Source organism: Hylobates moloch, unplaced genomic scaffold, assembly GCF_009828535.3.
Source record: "Hylobates moloch isolate HMO894 unplaced genomic scaffold, HMol_V3 SCAFFOLD_21, whole genome shotgun sequence".
Classification (NCBI taxonomy): domain Eukaryota; kingdom Metazoa; phylum Chordata; class Mammalia; order Primates; family Hylobatidae; genus Hylobates; species Hylobates moloch.
This window is the reverse complement of record NW_026652296.1, coordinates 30150754-30166635: the sequence shown is the minus strand read 5'-3', so window position 1 is coordinate 30166635 and position 15882 is coordinate 30150754.

The following is a 15882-nucleotide window of genomic DNA, read 5'->3' as shown; positions in this document are numbered from 1 at the left end:
CACCTGCACTGAGCTGCTTCCTGAGCTGCGCGCTGGGCTCCGGACAGCCCTGGCCACCACACTGGGAAATCCTGCCACTCTGGAGCAGTAGCTCCCGTAAGTGGGGCTGGTGAGCCAGCCACTGGCCACAGCCAGAGAGGGGAGGCTAAGGGCTGAAGAACCGGAGCCCCTGCTGTTGCCCTGCTGGAGGGCCTATTTCCAGCCCACAGCCACGCTTCAGGGTGGACTTCTGGCCTCCAATTCCAAGTTGAAAAGCCCAAGTCAGGAAGGTGAAGTACATCCCCCAGGTCTCATGGCTGAGCCCACAGTCTGGCTCCAGGGGCTGCGTTCACAGCCTGCATCCCCTGCAGGCTCTGTACTGAAGTGGAGACATCGGCCAAGTATGAACACCAGCAACTGGCAGAGCTTGGCTGAGAAGTTGCCTGTACACAACCAGATGGGCCCTCTCAACCTGTTCCCTTAGAGCTAAACTTACCTACTCAGTCTGGGCACCCACGGTCCTCCTCTGCACGGGCAGCCTGCCAAGGACACAGAGAAGAGGAGGAGAAAGGAATGTAGGCCATGGGCACCCTGCCATGACCAAGCTGAAGACCCCACAGCAGCCACCATGTCCCACAGCTCAGCAACTGAGACACTGTTCATTCCTCACTCAGGTTCCATGTCCACTGGGGGCTGGGATCTGAAGGTCTGAGGTTTGGTTTTAGATGGCCTGTGATCCCTTTGAAATTGCACCCCCATTTCTTTCTGGGTGTACCTGAACTTTTCTGGAGGAGGGCCTTTGGTTTTCATCAGACTTTGATCAGATGGCAGCTAGAGCAACAGAGGAAGCCAAGAAAGGGCACAGAGAAGCCCTCATTATCTGATGCTGCACAGCAAATGACCCCAAAACTTAGTGACGTACAACACAATGATCATTTAGTATGTCTCAATTTCTCTGGGTCAAGAATATGGAACAGGCCCGGCTGGGTGGTTCTGGGCTGCTGTCATCTGAGGGCTTGCCTGGGGCTGGAGGATCCACTTCCACGGTGGCTCAGTCATATGACTAGCAAGTCCATGCTGGCTGCAGGCGGGACCTCAGTTTCTCTCCATGTGGCCCTTCTGCAGGCTGCTTGAGTGACTTCACAGCCCGGCAGCTGGCTTCTCTGGGGGGATCAAACCCAGAGACTAAGGCAGAAGCTGCAACACACTCTATGATCCAGCCTTGGAAGTCACACTGTCATTTCCACAAAATCCTACTGGTTATTAGGACTCAAAGATTACTAGGGGCTATTTTAGGGGTTGGCCACAACAGGAGATTCGGAGAGGTAAGAGGGAAATCTGGAGAATTCAGAGCCCTGCAGAGAGTAGCCCTGCCTTGAACAGAACCAGGGTCATGGTTCAAGTCCAGAGCTTTCCACCACTTCCCCAGGCCAAGCTTCCACTTTCCACCTCATTTCTGGCCACATCTTCCCCACCCTATCTCAGCTACTGATTTTCTATCAATTTCCTAAAGGCAATATGACTTCTCCCACCTCCAAGCCTTTGTTTCTGTTCTTTTCTCATCCTTGAATACCCTTCTCACCTCTTCCTCTCTCAGACTATCTCCTCCAGGAAGCCTCCCTGCATGCACCCCACACATGTCAACTGCCCCCTCCAATCCCCAGTGCATCCCTCATCACTGGACAGACCCTCTGCACCCACGTCTGCCTTCCCACTCACCAACAGTACTCTGGCTTGGGGGACTGACCCACAATGGGTGCCCACCAGTGTGTGCTGAATGCATTAATTATGGGGGGGTTACACCCCACACACAACAGGGAGCCCCTTCAGGGCAGAGAGAGGCACTGAGGCAAGGCCTCCCTGGGCCTCAGTGTACCCACCTGTCAAATGCCAGGGAGGCTTCTTCCAGCCCCAAGATTCTGCCATTACATACCCGTAGAAGTACTCAAGGGAAAGCATCTTGAAATTAAAAAAGAGGGGCATGAGCAGGGTTGGAATCCCGGATCCTCTACCTACCTCTACCGCAAGTCATTGACCTCTCCACACCTCAGATTCCTCAGGTGTAAAGGGAGCTAATGTTCTTCACCACCCAGGGAAGCTGACAGGCATGAGTGCTAAGGCACAAGAGGGGATAAATCTTGACTCCACCGCTGGGCAGATGACTTAATCCCTCATTTTCCCCATCTATTAGATGGGGACGATTATATTTGCGTGGCCAGGTTGCTCTGATCTGAAACTGCATTCGTCCAGGTAAACACTCTGCACAGAGCCTGGCATGTGGTAGATGCCTGGCGCAGTTGTGGATGGGACAAGGTCTCTCTTCCAGAAAAAGCTTGTCCTTCAGCAGCAAGGAGGGCAGCAAGCTGACAGCCTCCAGCTGCAGCTCCTCCAGGAGCCACCTTGGCTTTGGAACTGAGGCCATGTTCTTCCCAGGTCGTCCCAGCCAGACTGAGCTAGCAGAGGCACCAGGGTCTGGCCATTTCTGCCCCACATGGGGCTTCTCTGTGGATAATCTTTACTCCAGAGACCCTCAGAGGGTGACTCTGCAGGCCCACGCTGTGGTCTGAGGCTCTCCTGGCCAATTCCATGCCCTCCTGCTTTGTGCTTCATAGGCAGCATTCCCCACTAACCCCCTTGCTCTCCTAACCCTCTCCCAGCACCAGCACCGAGGGGGACCCAAACTGAAAGGCTGCTCAATGGAGCAGTGGTTCTCAAACTGTGTCCCAGAACCCCCAGCATCAGCATCAACCAGGATCCTGTAAGACATACACATTCTCAGGCCACACCCTACACTTAGAGATGGCGCCTGGAAATCTGCATTTTAACCAATCCTTCCAATTCGCTCAACTTGGAGAACTGCTGTCACAGAGGACAACAATCAGTAAGATATGCATAGCAGTGTGGCCAGGGTGTGTGTGCGCACGCGCGCGTGTGCCTGTGTATGTTTTATGGGAAGAGGAGAATGTTTTATCACAGCCTCAGCAATTCACCACCCCCAAGACCCTCCCTCATTTATTTCAAGAACCCCGAGGGCTAGGCCAACAAGCCTCCCTCCCTGCCCATTCAGGGGGAAGGTCCAGTCCCAACCTCCAGCTGGAGACTCTGCAGGCCCAGTTTGTGAGGCTGCACATAAGCCCAGCCTTCTTTCCTCCCGCTCCTACGCTCTCTCCCCGCCTTCCTCCCCAGGGGCACCCAGCCCCAACCGCCTGCCTCCTCTTTGTCTGCCAATCTGTCTCCATCCCGTCATGAGCTCCCGGCCTCAGCCAGCCAGTATGTGCTCCATCTTCAGGATGGAGAGTGAGGCCTCGATGCTCCCAACTACTTCCCACTCATCCTGGCGAAAGGTCACTGAGAATGGTTCATGCCACCAGCTTCACTTCCGCCTCCCAACCCGTGACCCAGGTGGAGACCCTGCCCAGTCTAGGCCAATAATCGCATCTTCTGATGGGAGACATCCTCCCTATTTAAGACACTCAAGACCTCATTATGTGACAAGAGAGGACAAAGGGGACAGAGGTGCAGAGGCCTGCCCAGGGTCACATAGCAAGAGAGGGGAGCAGCCAGGAGTTGGCCCCTGCTCTCTCCTTCCACCTCAGATTCCAACTCCCAGGCCCTGGCAGGTGGCAGGTGATGGTTCTGAGGTGGTCACATGTGGCAGGGACACTGTTGGCCCTGGAAGACCGAGACCTTTGTGAACTCACAAAAGCAGCATGTGCTTCTTTCTCTAGTGGGCGTGGTGGTCACTGTCCTGCTCACCAATGCCACAGCCCTGCGAATAAGGCTCAGGCAGGGGGACACTGCTTGTGGGTCACATGACTGCCTTCCCTTTTCTAAACTGTCAGTAGGTGATACATCAGCACCTTCCTTCATGATGCCCAGCCCATTCCCCATCCTGCCCCGCCTCAAGGAACCCTGGAATGTCAGGGCCAGAATAACAGTGACAGTTATGACAGATTACTTGCTATGTGGCAGGCATGACTGGCAAGTGCTCCAGACATCATTGTATTTATTTATTTATTATTATATATTTTTATTTTATTTATTTGTTTTGAGACAGAGTCTCACATTTTTGCCCAGGCTGGAGTGCAGTGGCACAATCTTGGCTCCACTGCAACCTCCACCTCCCAGGTTCAAGCGATTCTCCTGCCTCAGCCTCCCAAGTAGCTGGGACTACAGGCGCCTGCCACCACACCCGGCTAATTTTTGTATTTTTAGTAGAGACAGGGTTTCACCATGTTGGCCAGGCTGGTCATGAATTCCTGATCTCAAGTGATCCACCTGCCTCAGCCTCCCAAAGTGCTGGGATTACAGGCGTGAGCCACCGCGTCCGGCCCATCATCGTATTTCATTCTCACCAGGAGCCCATGACAGACGTGCAGCTCTCAACCCACTCTACCGACATGGACATAAAAGCTCAAAGAGACAAAGCACTTTAACTCCAACTGCCCTCCCTAGACCAACTCCTCCATTTGATAGATGGGGAAGTTGAGGCCCAGAGAGGTGACATGATTTCTCCAAAGACACACACTGGTCAGTGTCAGAGTCAGGCTTTTCCAGGCAGCTTACCCCCTGAGAGTGACCACAGTTCACTCACACGGCACTTTAGAGTTCGTCAAGCTCTCGTCTCCTCTCAGGAAGGCAAGGGTTTCTTTTGTTTAATGGTTCTCACTCTGGGTTGCTCATGTGATGTGCCAAGCAAGCACGGTTCGAAAGCTTTGTAAACATTAACTCATTTAATGCTCACGAATACCCTATGACGCAGATATGTTTCTTGTCCCCATTTTGCAAATGAGGAAACAGGCACAGAGAGCTGGAGTAACCTGCCTAAAGTCACACAGCCAAGATTCAAATCCAGGCTGCCTGAGGTATTAACTACTATGATGTTCTGCCCTTTTTACTGCCAAAAAAACCTAAGGCTCAAGGAGAGGACATGACTTGCATGAGGCCACACACGAGAGTGGTGGCGACTGGACTGGAGCCCAGGCATCCTGCCCCCACGCCCAGTGCTGGTTCTCCACCCCCTGCCCGCACTCCACGGGGCTCTTTCTCACTCTGTGTTGATTCACAAACATCAATTGGGAGCCTTCTTTGGCCAGGAGGTCTGCCTCAGTTCCCCTGCCTAAAAGGTGAGGCAAACAGGAAACAGACACCTAAAAAACAAATGGATAGACAGGTTCAGGGAGGTACCACAGGCAGCTGTGGGAGTACCAGGCAGGAGACTGAGCCACTCTGGGAAAAAGAGAAGGCTTCTGGAAGTCTGACCCTTGAGTTGAATCTCCAAGTTCAAGTGGCACCCTTTCTGGAAGGACAGAATGGAATAGGGCATCCCAGACTGAGAAAACAGCATGTGCAAGGGTCGGGGTATGGGAGAGTGTAAATTGTTGTGAAAAGTGCTGTTCAACCCCACGCAAGGGAGGGCACAGAAAAGGCTGTCCTGGAGGATCATGGAAGGAGTCTCATAGAGTCAGAACGCGGGAGTCCTGACCACAAATCTGCCCTGACTCACAGTGACCTTGATATTCCCATCTGTAAAATGGATTGATATCTAAGCACTCTGCCAGCTCCATCTTTCAGCTGGTGGAGTCAGGGTGGCTTTGAGTAGGAGGCTGGTTTTTTTTGTTTGTTTGTTTGTTTGTTTGTTTGTTTGTTTGTTTTTGAGACAGAGTCTCGCTCTGTCACCCAGGCTGGAGTGCAGTGGTGCAATCTCGGCTCACTGCAAGCTCCGCCTCCCGGGTTCACGCCATTCTCCTGCCTCAGCCTCTCCGAGTAGCTGGGACTACAGGCGCCCGCCACCACGCCCGGCTAATTTTTTTTTGGGATTTTTAGTAGAGACGGGGTTTCACCGTGGTCTCGATCTTCTGACCTCGTGATCCGCCCGCCTCGGCCTCCCAGAGTGCTGGGATTACAAGCGTGAGCCACCGCGCCCGGCGAGTAGGAGGCTGGTTTTGACGTGAGGGCAGAAGGTAAGGGAGGAAAGGCATTCTGGAAAGGAGGACCTGTAGGAGTAAAGGTCCAGAGAGAGAAAGTGCAGAGCAGGCATTAGAAATTGTAAGGACGGCCAAACACGGTGGCTCACGCCTGTAATCCCGGTACTTTGGGAGGCCAAGGCAGGAAGACAGCATAGTGAGACTCCATCTCTACGAAAAAAAAAAAAAATAGCTGGGCATGATGGCACGTGCCTGTAGACCCAGCTACTTAGGAGGCTGAGGCAGAAGGACTGCTTGAGCCCAGCAGGTCAAGGCTGCAGTGAGCTGTGATTATGCCACTGCACTCCAGTCTGGGCAACAGAAAGAGACCTTGTCTCAAAGAAAGAAAGCAACAGTAAGGAGAAGATGTAGCTGCTGTTGACAGTCCATGGGATGGTGCAGGAAGGGGACACATATGAAGAAGTGTATCAGTCTGGACTCTTCAGTTACAAGTGAAAGAAAGAAAAAAAAAGGAATTATTAATTTATATAACTGAGAAGCCCAGGGTACTGGCTTCAGGTATGGCTGAATCCAGGTGCTGACATGTTACTGTGAGGATCCTGCCTCTCTCTCTATCATGGCTTTGATTTCTTCCTTGTAGGCCTCACTCTCAGGCAGCCTCTAACCTCATGGAGGCAAAGGTGGCCACCACTACCTCTGGAATCCATCACACAAACTACACTTCTGGTGGAAAGGCTCCCAGTAGCCCCACAAAAACCTCAGAAGTGGATCTTGCCAGACTTACTTCCTAGAATTGTCATGAAGATTAAACAAGTTAATAGAGCTTAGCCCAAGCTCTGGTACACAGCAGGCCCTCAGTCTTTGCTGTAGCTCAGCCAGAGAACTTGACATTATCCTGGACTATTCTCTTCCTTCACATCTAACATTAGATCTGTTTGCAAATCTTGTTGGATCTACCTATAAAAGAGATCTAGAATGCACACAGTTCTTCCCACCTCCACTGATAACAGTCTAGTCCAAGCCACCTTCATCTCTCTATCTCTCTCCCTACTTCGTTTTTTAAGTTTTATATGCATATAGTATATTTATACAGTAGTATATTCATGTATTCAATTCAATTGTGAACACAATTTAGACGTGTACATCCAGCTCAATGAATCTTCACACAGTGAGCAGATGATGTAACCTCCCTCAGATCAAGATACAAGACACTGACAGCACCCCAGAAGCCTCCTTCATCCCCGCTCCTAGTTATTCACCCCCTTAACAGTGTGTCCTTTCATGTGTCTGAGTCACTAGCATTCACCTGGCTTAGTGCACTGGTTCCCAGCAAGTCTCTGGCTTTCTCTCTTGCCCTCTTGTCCCTTTCAGTTAATCCAATCAATTCAGAGATCCTGTAAAAGATGTCCTCCCTCTGTTCAAAATCCTCCCATGGCTCCCATTTCACTTGGTGTAAAAGCCAAAATCCTCTCCATGGCCTGCAAGGTCCTACACAAGCTGGCACCTCATCCCTCCCTCTCCCTACTTTCCCCACGTAACTCTCTGCTCCAGCCATACTTGCTCCCTTCTTTCCTCAAACACACTACCCACACGTTCAGCTATACACGCAGAAGACCATTGTACTTGCTGTTCACACTACCTAGAATCTTCTTCCTCTCCCCACACCCATATCCTCTTGGTTCACTCCGTCAACTCCTTCAAGTTTGTGTTCAAATGTCACCTTCTCATATCTGCTTCCATCCAAGATGGAATATCAGAAACTGAATTTACTCTCCTGCTTGAAACAATCAAACTAACAAACCAAACCAGGCAAAATATGTGAAACTATAATTTTTAAGGCTCTAGGCAACAGGCAATAAAGGATCATGATCCCTGAGAAGTGGGAAATAAACAAGATGAGCCCTATCATGGCCTCAGTTTGCGACCTGGAGAGAGTTTTCAGATCCTAGTGCAGGGAGGAGGAACCCAGGCAGCACCCAGCAGGCTTCCTGAGTTAAGGAAATAGAGCTGAGAGTCCAGGAAGGACAAAGAGGGCAGAGTTTGCAGGACAGAGTATTGGAAGGAAAGAGTTGCACAGAGAGACTATTCCAGAGAAATGAAGAAAGTCCCCCTTGAGTATTAGACTGAGTACTGGTTGGTGCTTTTGTATGGAAAAACTGCACTGAAGTAGGGGGGAAAATCATCTGATAAGATTAGAGAAGAGTGTTCAGCACTCACACAAAACCAGAAATATTAATAAACAGAAAAAGCCCTCATAATTTCTGGGGTACTGGGTAGAGTGCTTAGGAAGGTCTTTCCTCAACAGTGGTATATAATTAGTCCTCAACAGAGAGCACTGCTCTGGGCCCACCCAAGCAAGACTAGAAAGGATAAAACTGTTTCCAAGTAACTTAATTGCATCTTACAGCAAAACTGAAGGAGATTTATAGAAATATAAAAGTGTACAGCACCCAACAAGGGTAATGTTCACAATGTCTGGCATCCAAAGTTTACCATGCATGTAAATAAGCAAGAAAACATGGCCCATACAAGAATAATAATCAATCAATTGAAACTGACCCAGAACTGATACAGAGGTAGCAGATAAGAGCATTAAAATAAGTATTCAAATTGTATTTCATATGTCTGCATGTTCAAAAGTTAAGGAGAGACTTGGAAGATATAAAATGACCCAAACCGAACTTCTAGAAATGATAACTACAATGTCTGAAATGAAAAATATGCTGATGTGACAGAAGAAAAGATTAGAGAATTTTAAGATGTAGCAAACAGAAACTACCCAAAATTGAGGACTCAGAGAAAAAGAAAGAATCCAAAAAAGCAAGAGCATTAGGAGCTATGGAACAACTTCAAGAAGCCTAATATATGTGTCTTTGAAGTCCCCAAAGGAGAGGAAATAGAAAATTAATAGCTGAGAATATTTCATATCTGATATAAACTATAAACTCACAGATCCAAGAAGCTTAGCGAACCTCAAGCACAAGAAACAGGAAGGAAATTACCCTTCATGAACAAATTGCTCAAAACCAGTGACAAATAGATAAATATTGAAAACAGTCAGAGAAGGAAAAGGCTTGTAAAGTATAGAGAAACAAAGATAAGGATAATGGCAGATTTATTGTTGGACACAATTTAAGGGAGAAAATAGTGAAGCAACATCTTTTAAGCTAATAAAAGAAAAACCCTGCCAATCTAGAATTCTATACCCAGTTAAAATATCTTTTAAAAATGAAGATGAAATAAAGATGTTTTCAGACATACAAAAGCTGAATGAATTTGTCACCAACAGATCTGCGCTACAAGAAGTGATAAAAGAAATCCTTCAGAAAATGATACCAGATGGAAATCTGGATCTACATAAGGGAATGGAGGTCACCAGAAATGTTAACTACATGAGTTAAATATATACAATTTTTTCTGATTATTTAATTTAAAAAGAGATAACTCAGCATTTAAACAAAAATAATAACATCTTGTGGAGTTTGTCACATATATGTATGTATGACAACAACAGCAAAAAGGCCAGGAAATAAATGAAAATATACTATTACATGATTTTTTTTTTTTTTTTTTGAGTCTTGCTCTGTCGCCCAGGCTGGAGTGTAGTGGTGCTATCTCAGCTCACTGCAACCTCTGCCTCCCAGGTTCAAGCAATTCTCCTGCCTCAGCCTCCCAAGTGGCTGGGACTGTAAGCATGCACCACCATGCCTGGCTAATTTTTGTATTTTTAGTAGAGACAGGGGTTCACTATGTTGGCCAAGGTGGTCTCAAACTCCTGACCTCAGGTGATCTGCCCGCCTCAGCCTCCCAACGTGCTGGGATTACAGGTGTAAGCCACCATGCCCAGCCTTATAAGGCCTAATGTAACTACTAAGATAACAAACAAAACATTACAGTTAATAAACCAACAAAGAAGGTAAAACGATATAATAAAAAAGGAGGAGTTAAAATGAAATAATAAAAAAAACTCAGCTAATACAAAAGAAGACAGAAAAAGGAAGCAAAGAACCGATGGGACAAAAATAAAACAAATAGCAAGATGATAGACTTAAATCTAACCACGTCAATGATCACATTAAATGTAAATGGTCTAAATACCCTCAATTAAAAAGCAGAGATTGTCAGATTGGATTTTTTTTAACAATAAGACCCAAATATTGTTTTTTTTTTTTTTTTAAATAAGACCCAACCTTCAAAACGGCACACCTTAAGTATAAACACACAAGTTAAAAATACAAAGATGGAAACTAACAGGAATCAAAATAACACTGGAGGAGTAGCTAGTTTAATATCAGACAATGTTTGTTTCAGAGAAAAGAATATTAGCAGGCAAGATAAGGTCATTTTATAATGATTAAAAAGGTCAAGGCTGGGTGCAGTGGCTCATGCCTGTAATCCCAGCACTTTGGGAAGCCAAGGCAGGTGGATCACGAGGTCAGGAGTTTGAGACCAGCCTGACCAGAATGGTGAAACCCCATCTCTACTAAAAATGCAAAAATTAGCTGGGCGTGGTGGTGCACACCTGTAATCCCAGCTACTCAGGAGGCTGAGGCAGGAGAATCACTTGAGCCCAGGAGGCGGAGGTTGCAGTGAGTCAAGATTGCGCCACTGCACTCCAGCCTGGGTGACAGAGCAAGACTCTCCATCTAAAAGAAAAAAAAAAGGTCAGTTAATCATGAGCATATAACAATTCTAAATATTTATGCCCCCAATAGCAGAGATTCAAAATACATGCAGGAAAAAGTGAATGACCTGCAAGGAGAAATAAATCTACCTTATCAACTGAGATTTCAAATCTCAATAACTGAAAGAAGTAGAAAGAAAATATTGTCACTTTCTTAGTGAGTCCTGCCTTGACTATCAATTTTAATTGCACCTTCTAGAATAACATTTATTTATTTATTCATTTTTATCTATTTATTTGTATGATATCTAGAATGGTGTCTGGCACTTAGAAAATTTTAAAAAAATTAAAAACTGTTAAATAAAACCAAGGTCAAAAGGAAGTTAATTGCTACTATCATGACTAGTATTATGTGACTCTGCACATAGTCTTTCTCTATTGTTATTTGAATGGGTAGACCCCAACAAAATTAATACTGAAGACTCAATCTAGAACATAAGGGTGGAAATCAGAACTCCACGATATTCGTGTAAGATGCATAGGATGTGAAAATTCTAAAAAGTCAGAAGACTACAATGTTAGAATGTAGGATGATTGGGGCAGAACATCAGAATCAGAGACCAGAGTTAATGAGGAAACTAACCCTGCTATGCATGGGGTGGGAGTAGGGGTTGGTCAGAGCCAAACAGCACTTTCTAAAATCCCACCTGCTGGTTCTGGGTGTCTCCTAACTCTGGTATCCATAGGGAGATGTCCATCCAGCTAACCCAACTAACCCAGCTCAGCAAGGCAAAGAGACTGAGAAACGATTCACCCATGGCTTCAGGAGTGGCAGGAATGAGGGGAGTAAGGGGGGAGGAACAGGAAGGGGGGAAGGGAGGCTGTATTTTCCATTTTAATTCAGCTCCTGCTCACCAGGCCCCTTCTGGACTGTGGGCTCATGAGGCATTGTGGTCATGCAAGACTGGAGTATGTCATTATCAGAGGGAACAACTACTGCCACCACCTCAGGGCTAGGGGCAGAGGTTGCAGCAGTCTGAGGCCTGCCCATCATCCCAGGGACCCTGCCCCATGCAACAGAACTGGCTGGAGGCTGGGTCCTAGTGGGTGGGGACATGAGGCTACTTAGGGCCCTAGTTCCCTAGACCCAGGAGTGTGGCCCTTTCCTGCCCAGGCAATGATATACTGTAATGGGGATGAGGGTAGGGGTCTGGCAAGTAGGGCCCACCCTCCTAATCAGGTGCCCTGCTTTGTTTTTATCTAAAGCTCATATCACCTAGCGACCTACCTCATGTCTTACATGTTTATTTTATTTCTCATTCATCTTCCGAAGGAGACTGAGAGTCTGTGAAGGGAGCCAAGAACTCTGCTCTGCTCACGGTTGTCCCTAGCACCTAGGGACGCTACTGTGGACTCCGCACACAATAAGCGTGCCAGCCATGCTGTTCTTGGACGGAAGAGATGAAGCTGATTTCCCAGCCCTGCACACAGGGATTCTTCGCACACTGGATTACACCCTTCTTGTAGAAACTAGTGAAGGCTGTGCCTTCTCTACCCAAAAACTCACACAAGTCACATGCTGATGAAGACACTTCTCAAAGACCATAGACACACACACACACACATACACACCCAGCCCCAAGCTCAGCACAGACCACAGGTTTTTTGCCAAGCACCACTTTCACCCTACTGCCAGCTGTGAGATGAAACTCAAGGGCCTCTTTCCAGCACCATCCATTTTTGGTTTTCCCTGTGCCCCTCCAAGGAAAATCACAGAAAACAGCAAGAACCAGCACTTGTGAGCACTCACTGTGTACCCAGCACTGCGCCAACACGGTCTCAGCCCATCACCTCCATCGCCCCGGGCGCAGGGTGGTTACCTGACGAAAATCCTCAACGGTGAGTAGGGAGCATTTTTGGAACCCCTTTCTGAACCACCACGCTATTGGCCTCTAAAATAGGCCCAGATTTATCCTCCCTTTAGGCCTCTGGTTTTCAACATTACCTGAATCACAGGCTACCTTTTTGAGACTGGGTCAACTGCTGGCAAAACCCCAGAAAAATGCACAAAGAGACACTGTCAGGCAAATTCCCAGGCCTCTCCCTCCCACCTCCCACCTCCCCTAACCCCCACCCCCCCAGCCATTGGAGCCTGTAGATCCCCAAGCCAGTAACCAGGCGTTAAGCACCTGGGGTACGAGATGGGTGGCAGGGTCCCCCTCTTTTCTGGACACCTCTGGGAACCCTCCGCCCAGCAATTCTTCAAACTGCTGCTGTGCTTCCCCCCAACCTTCTTAATTAATACCGCACTGCTTAACAAGGCGGCCCTGCGTGTGAGTGTGCGCGCGCGCGCGTCTGGGGGCGGGGGGGTCACTTGTCACACGTGGGGAGGCCGGGGGGAGGGGGGTGCTGGCTCCCTGCCCAAGAGCGAGACCCCTCCCCCAGCCCCCGGCCGCTGGAGGATTGTGAAGCTCAAACAGATGGACCGAGCCAAGGGGCGGGGGCGCTCGGATGGGGTGCGAGACGGCAGCGCCGCGGCCGGGCCTCCCTGCGCCCTGACAAAGGCGGGGCCGCGCGGCGAGGGGCGCCTTATCTGCGCGAGCAGACCGGGCGGCCCGGCGGGCGCCCACGGCCCACGCTCGGGCGCACAAAGGCCCGGGGCCGGGAGGGGGTGTGGGGGGCGCGAAGATTAATTGCCCAATCAAGTTGTCGGCGCGGGGCGGGGGCGGGGGCCTCGGCCCCGGGGGACGCGGGGCGGCGCATAATGAAGTGTGCAAAAAGTTAATTTGCTCCGCGACTCGCTGCTCACCACAATCAAAGGCGGGCGGAAGGGAGTGGAGGATCGAGCAGTATTCTCCCCCCTCACCGTCCTCTCCCCCGACCCCAGCTTGTGATCCAAAGGTGGGATGAGGGGGTCACAGGGCACTCCCAAAGCTGGGGGCGGAGGTCACCAGACGTACGCCCTACTCCCACTTCCTCCCGCTGTGAGTCTCCTGGCAGGTCCCGTTCCCTCTCTGAGTGCCACTCTCCTCTCCTGGACTCACAATGGTTGACATTTCTGGAGCACTCACGCTGCTGGGCACAGTGCCAAGCGACCAAGCGTTTCCCTGGCGTCGTCTCCTTTTATCTCACAACCTGAGGACATAACGCCTGTGAGCATCCGTTTTAAACCTAAGGTACAGAGATGCTCGAGAAGTACTCCAAGGTCACAGGGCTGTTACCCAGCTCAGAGCCTTAGGTGGAAAACAGCACGGTGGAAAGGGTCAAAGACAAAATACACGGAAGAATTGGGGTGATGGTAGTATTCATGCTATTGCAATAGGGAGAGCACCCCAGATCCCAAAATCAGAGTGTCTGGACAGGATGGATTTGCCTTTGACTTTTATAGGGGTGAGGAGACAGGTTACAGGAGGAGGGATTTAAAGTGGGGATTGTCTTACAAATAGGGGATGTCTCCATCAGTCCATTGAAGAGGAAATGTTCATCTCTGTGTCTAGCTAGTTTCAGAGAGGACACACAGTTCTCATCTCAGCTAATCAACCATGAGACAAAGAATGGGAAGTGGGAGGGTCCTTGGCCTTGGCCTTGTCAGCAGGTTCCAGCAAAAGGGGAAAGATCACAGGCCAGCAAGGGAGTCATCCTCCAGTCTCACAGGAGACACTAGAAAGAGGGGACTACGTCTTATCTGAGTCATATGGGGAAGGGTGGCTCGTTTTGCTAAGCCATTTCCCTGAACAGAAAAGGTAGGGAGACTTCAGAAAACAAAAAGTTGGGGGGATTTCTGGACCATCGCTGTTTTTCAGGAGCACAGGGCTCAGGTAAAGTTTAACGTTGTCAAAAGAATGGCTTGATAGCACAGGTGGAGGCCCTGGTACCCTGTAACAGAAGCTTTGCTGAGTGGCTTAAACGCCCCTGCCTGATGAAGCACTCATCCTCAGTAAATATAAATACCCCTTTACCATTCCCCTGGGCAGTGTGACCTCAGGCAAGTCATTTAACCCTCTCTGTAAAATGAGAGCAATGATAACGATACTCACCTTCTAGGATACTCTTATCAGTGACAGCGTTAACAACAATTACAAAGCAGAGCCCTGGAACATGGTAGGTGCTCAATTAGCTATGGGCCTGGTGTGATGGCTCATACCTGTAATCCCTGCATTTTGGTAGGCCGAGGCAGAAGGATGGCTTGAGCCCAGGAGTTCGAGACCTGCCTGGGCAACATGGCAAGACCCCATCTCTACAAAAAAAAAAGAAAAAATTAGCTGGGCATGGTAGCGGTGCGCACCTGTAGTGCCAGCTACTCAGGAGGCTGAGGTGGGAGGATGGATTGAGCCCAGAAGGCTGAGGTTGCAGTGAGCTGTGATCATGCCACTACACTCCTGCCTGAGCCACAGAATGAGACCCTGTCTCAAAACAAAACAAAAACAAAAGGTTAGCTGTGAGTACATACTACTATTTTCTCAGAAAGTAGTGGTGCCAGGATTTTAACTCAAGCTGCACGTTTTCAGAGACTGCAGGCTCATCACTAGGGTACACCACCAGCTCTCCATATATGGATTCAGTCTTCAAACACCAAACACATCCTGAACCTGTGTTCCAGGTACTGGATGCCCTGACAAGAAAAGGAGCAAGCCAGCCCCAAACCATGGCACAGAAGCCACAGTGGCTGTGGGAGCTCAGAGGAAGTGCCATGGTCCCCTCCTTCAGAAGTGGCTTCCAGGCCAGAGCTGGGCTCACCCTCTAGCTCTGACTGGTGGTTCCTGAGTCCTGGTTCTCTGACCCACTGCTCAGGCCTGTCCCTGGGCCCAGGCTGGACCAAAGGACTGGCAAGGGAGCCCTTGAGAATGATGGGAGCCAGGCTTTCAAGCAAGAAGGGGCGGAGTCACAGCCAAACCAAGATTTATGGGCCCGATCATAATAATGAAAGAAGAAAAGAAAAAAAGGACGCGTGTTCAGCAATGCCCAGGGACCAGGACTGCTGCCCTATTACCAAAAATGTCGTCGTCCTCGACTCTGCAAATTAGCATAAAACATGCTGTTTTGCATTCATTTGCATATCATTTGCATGCTAATGACTTGATGCCACAATGCACCCAGTTCCCTAAGAGGCTTCTGGTCTTAGCTTCTCTCTTAGCCCCTGCCCCTTGTCTTGTATTGAGAAAAATAGGAGATCTGGGTTCTAGTCTAGGCTGGGCCACTAACTCTGGGCAGATCCCTGCTCCTCTCTGAGTCTCAGTTTCCCTGACTGTGAGCTGGAGGAGATAAACTGGGCAGGGATTTTCAAATTATGCTCCAGTAGGCCTCTTGGGGGCTGCAGACACAGAGACGGGGGAGCAGGTGGGGCAGGCGCCC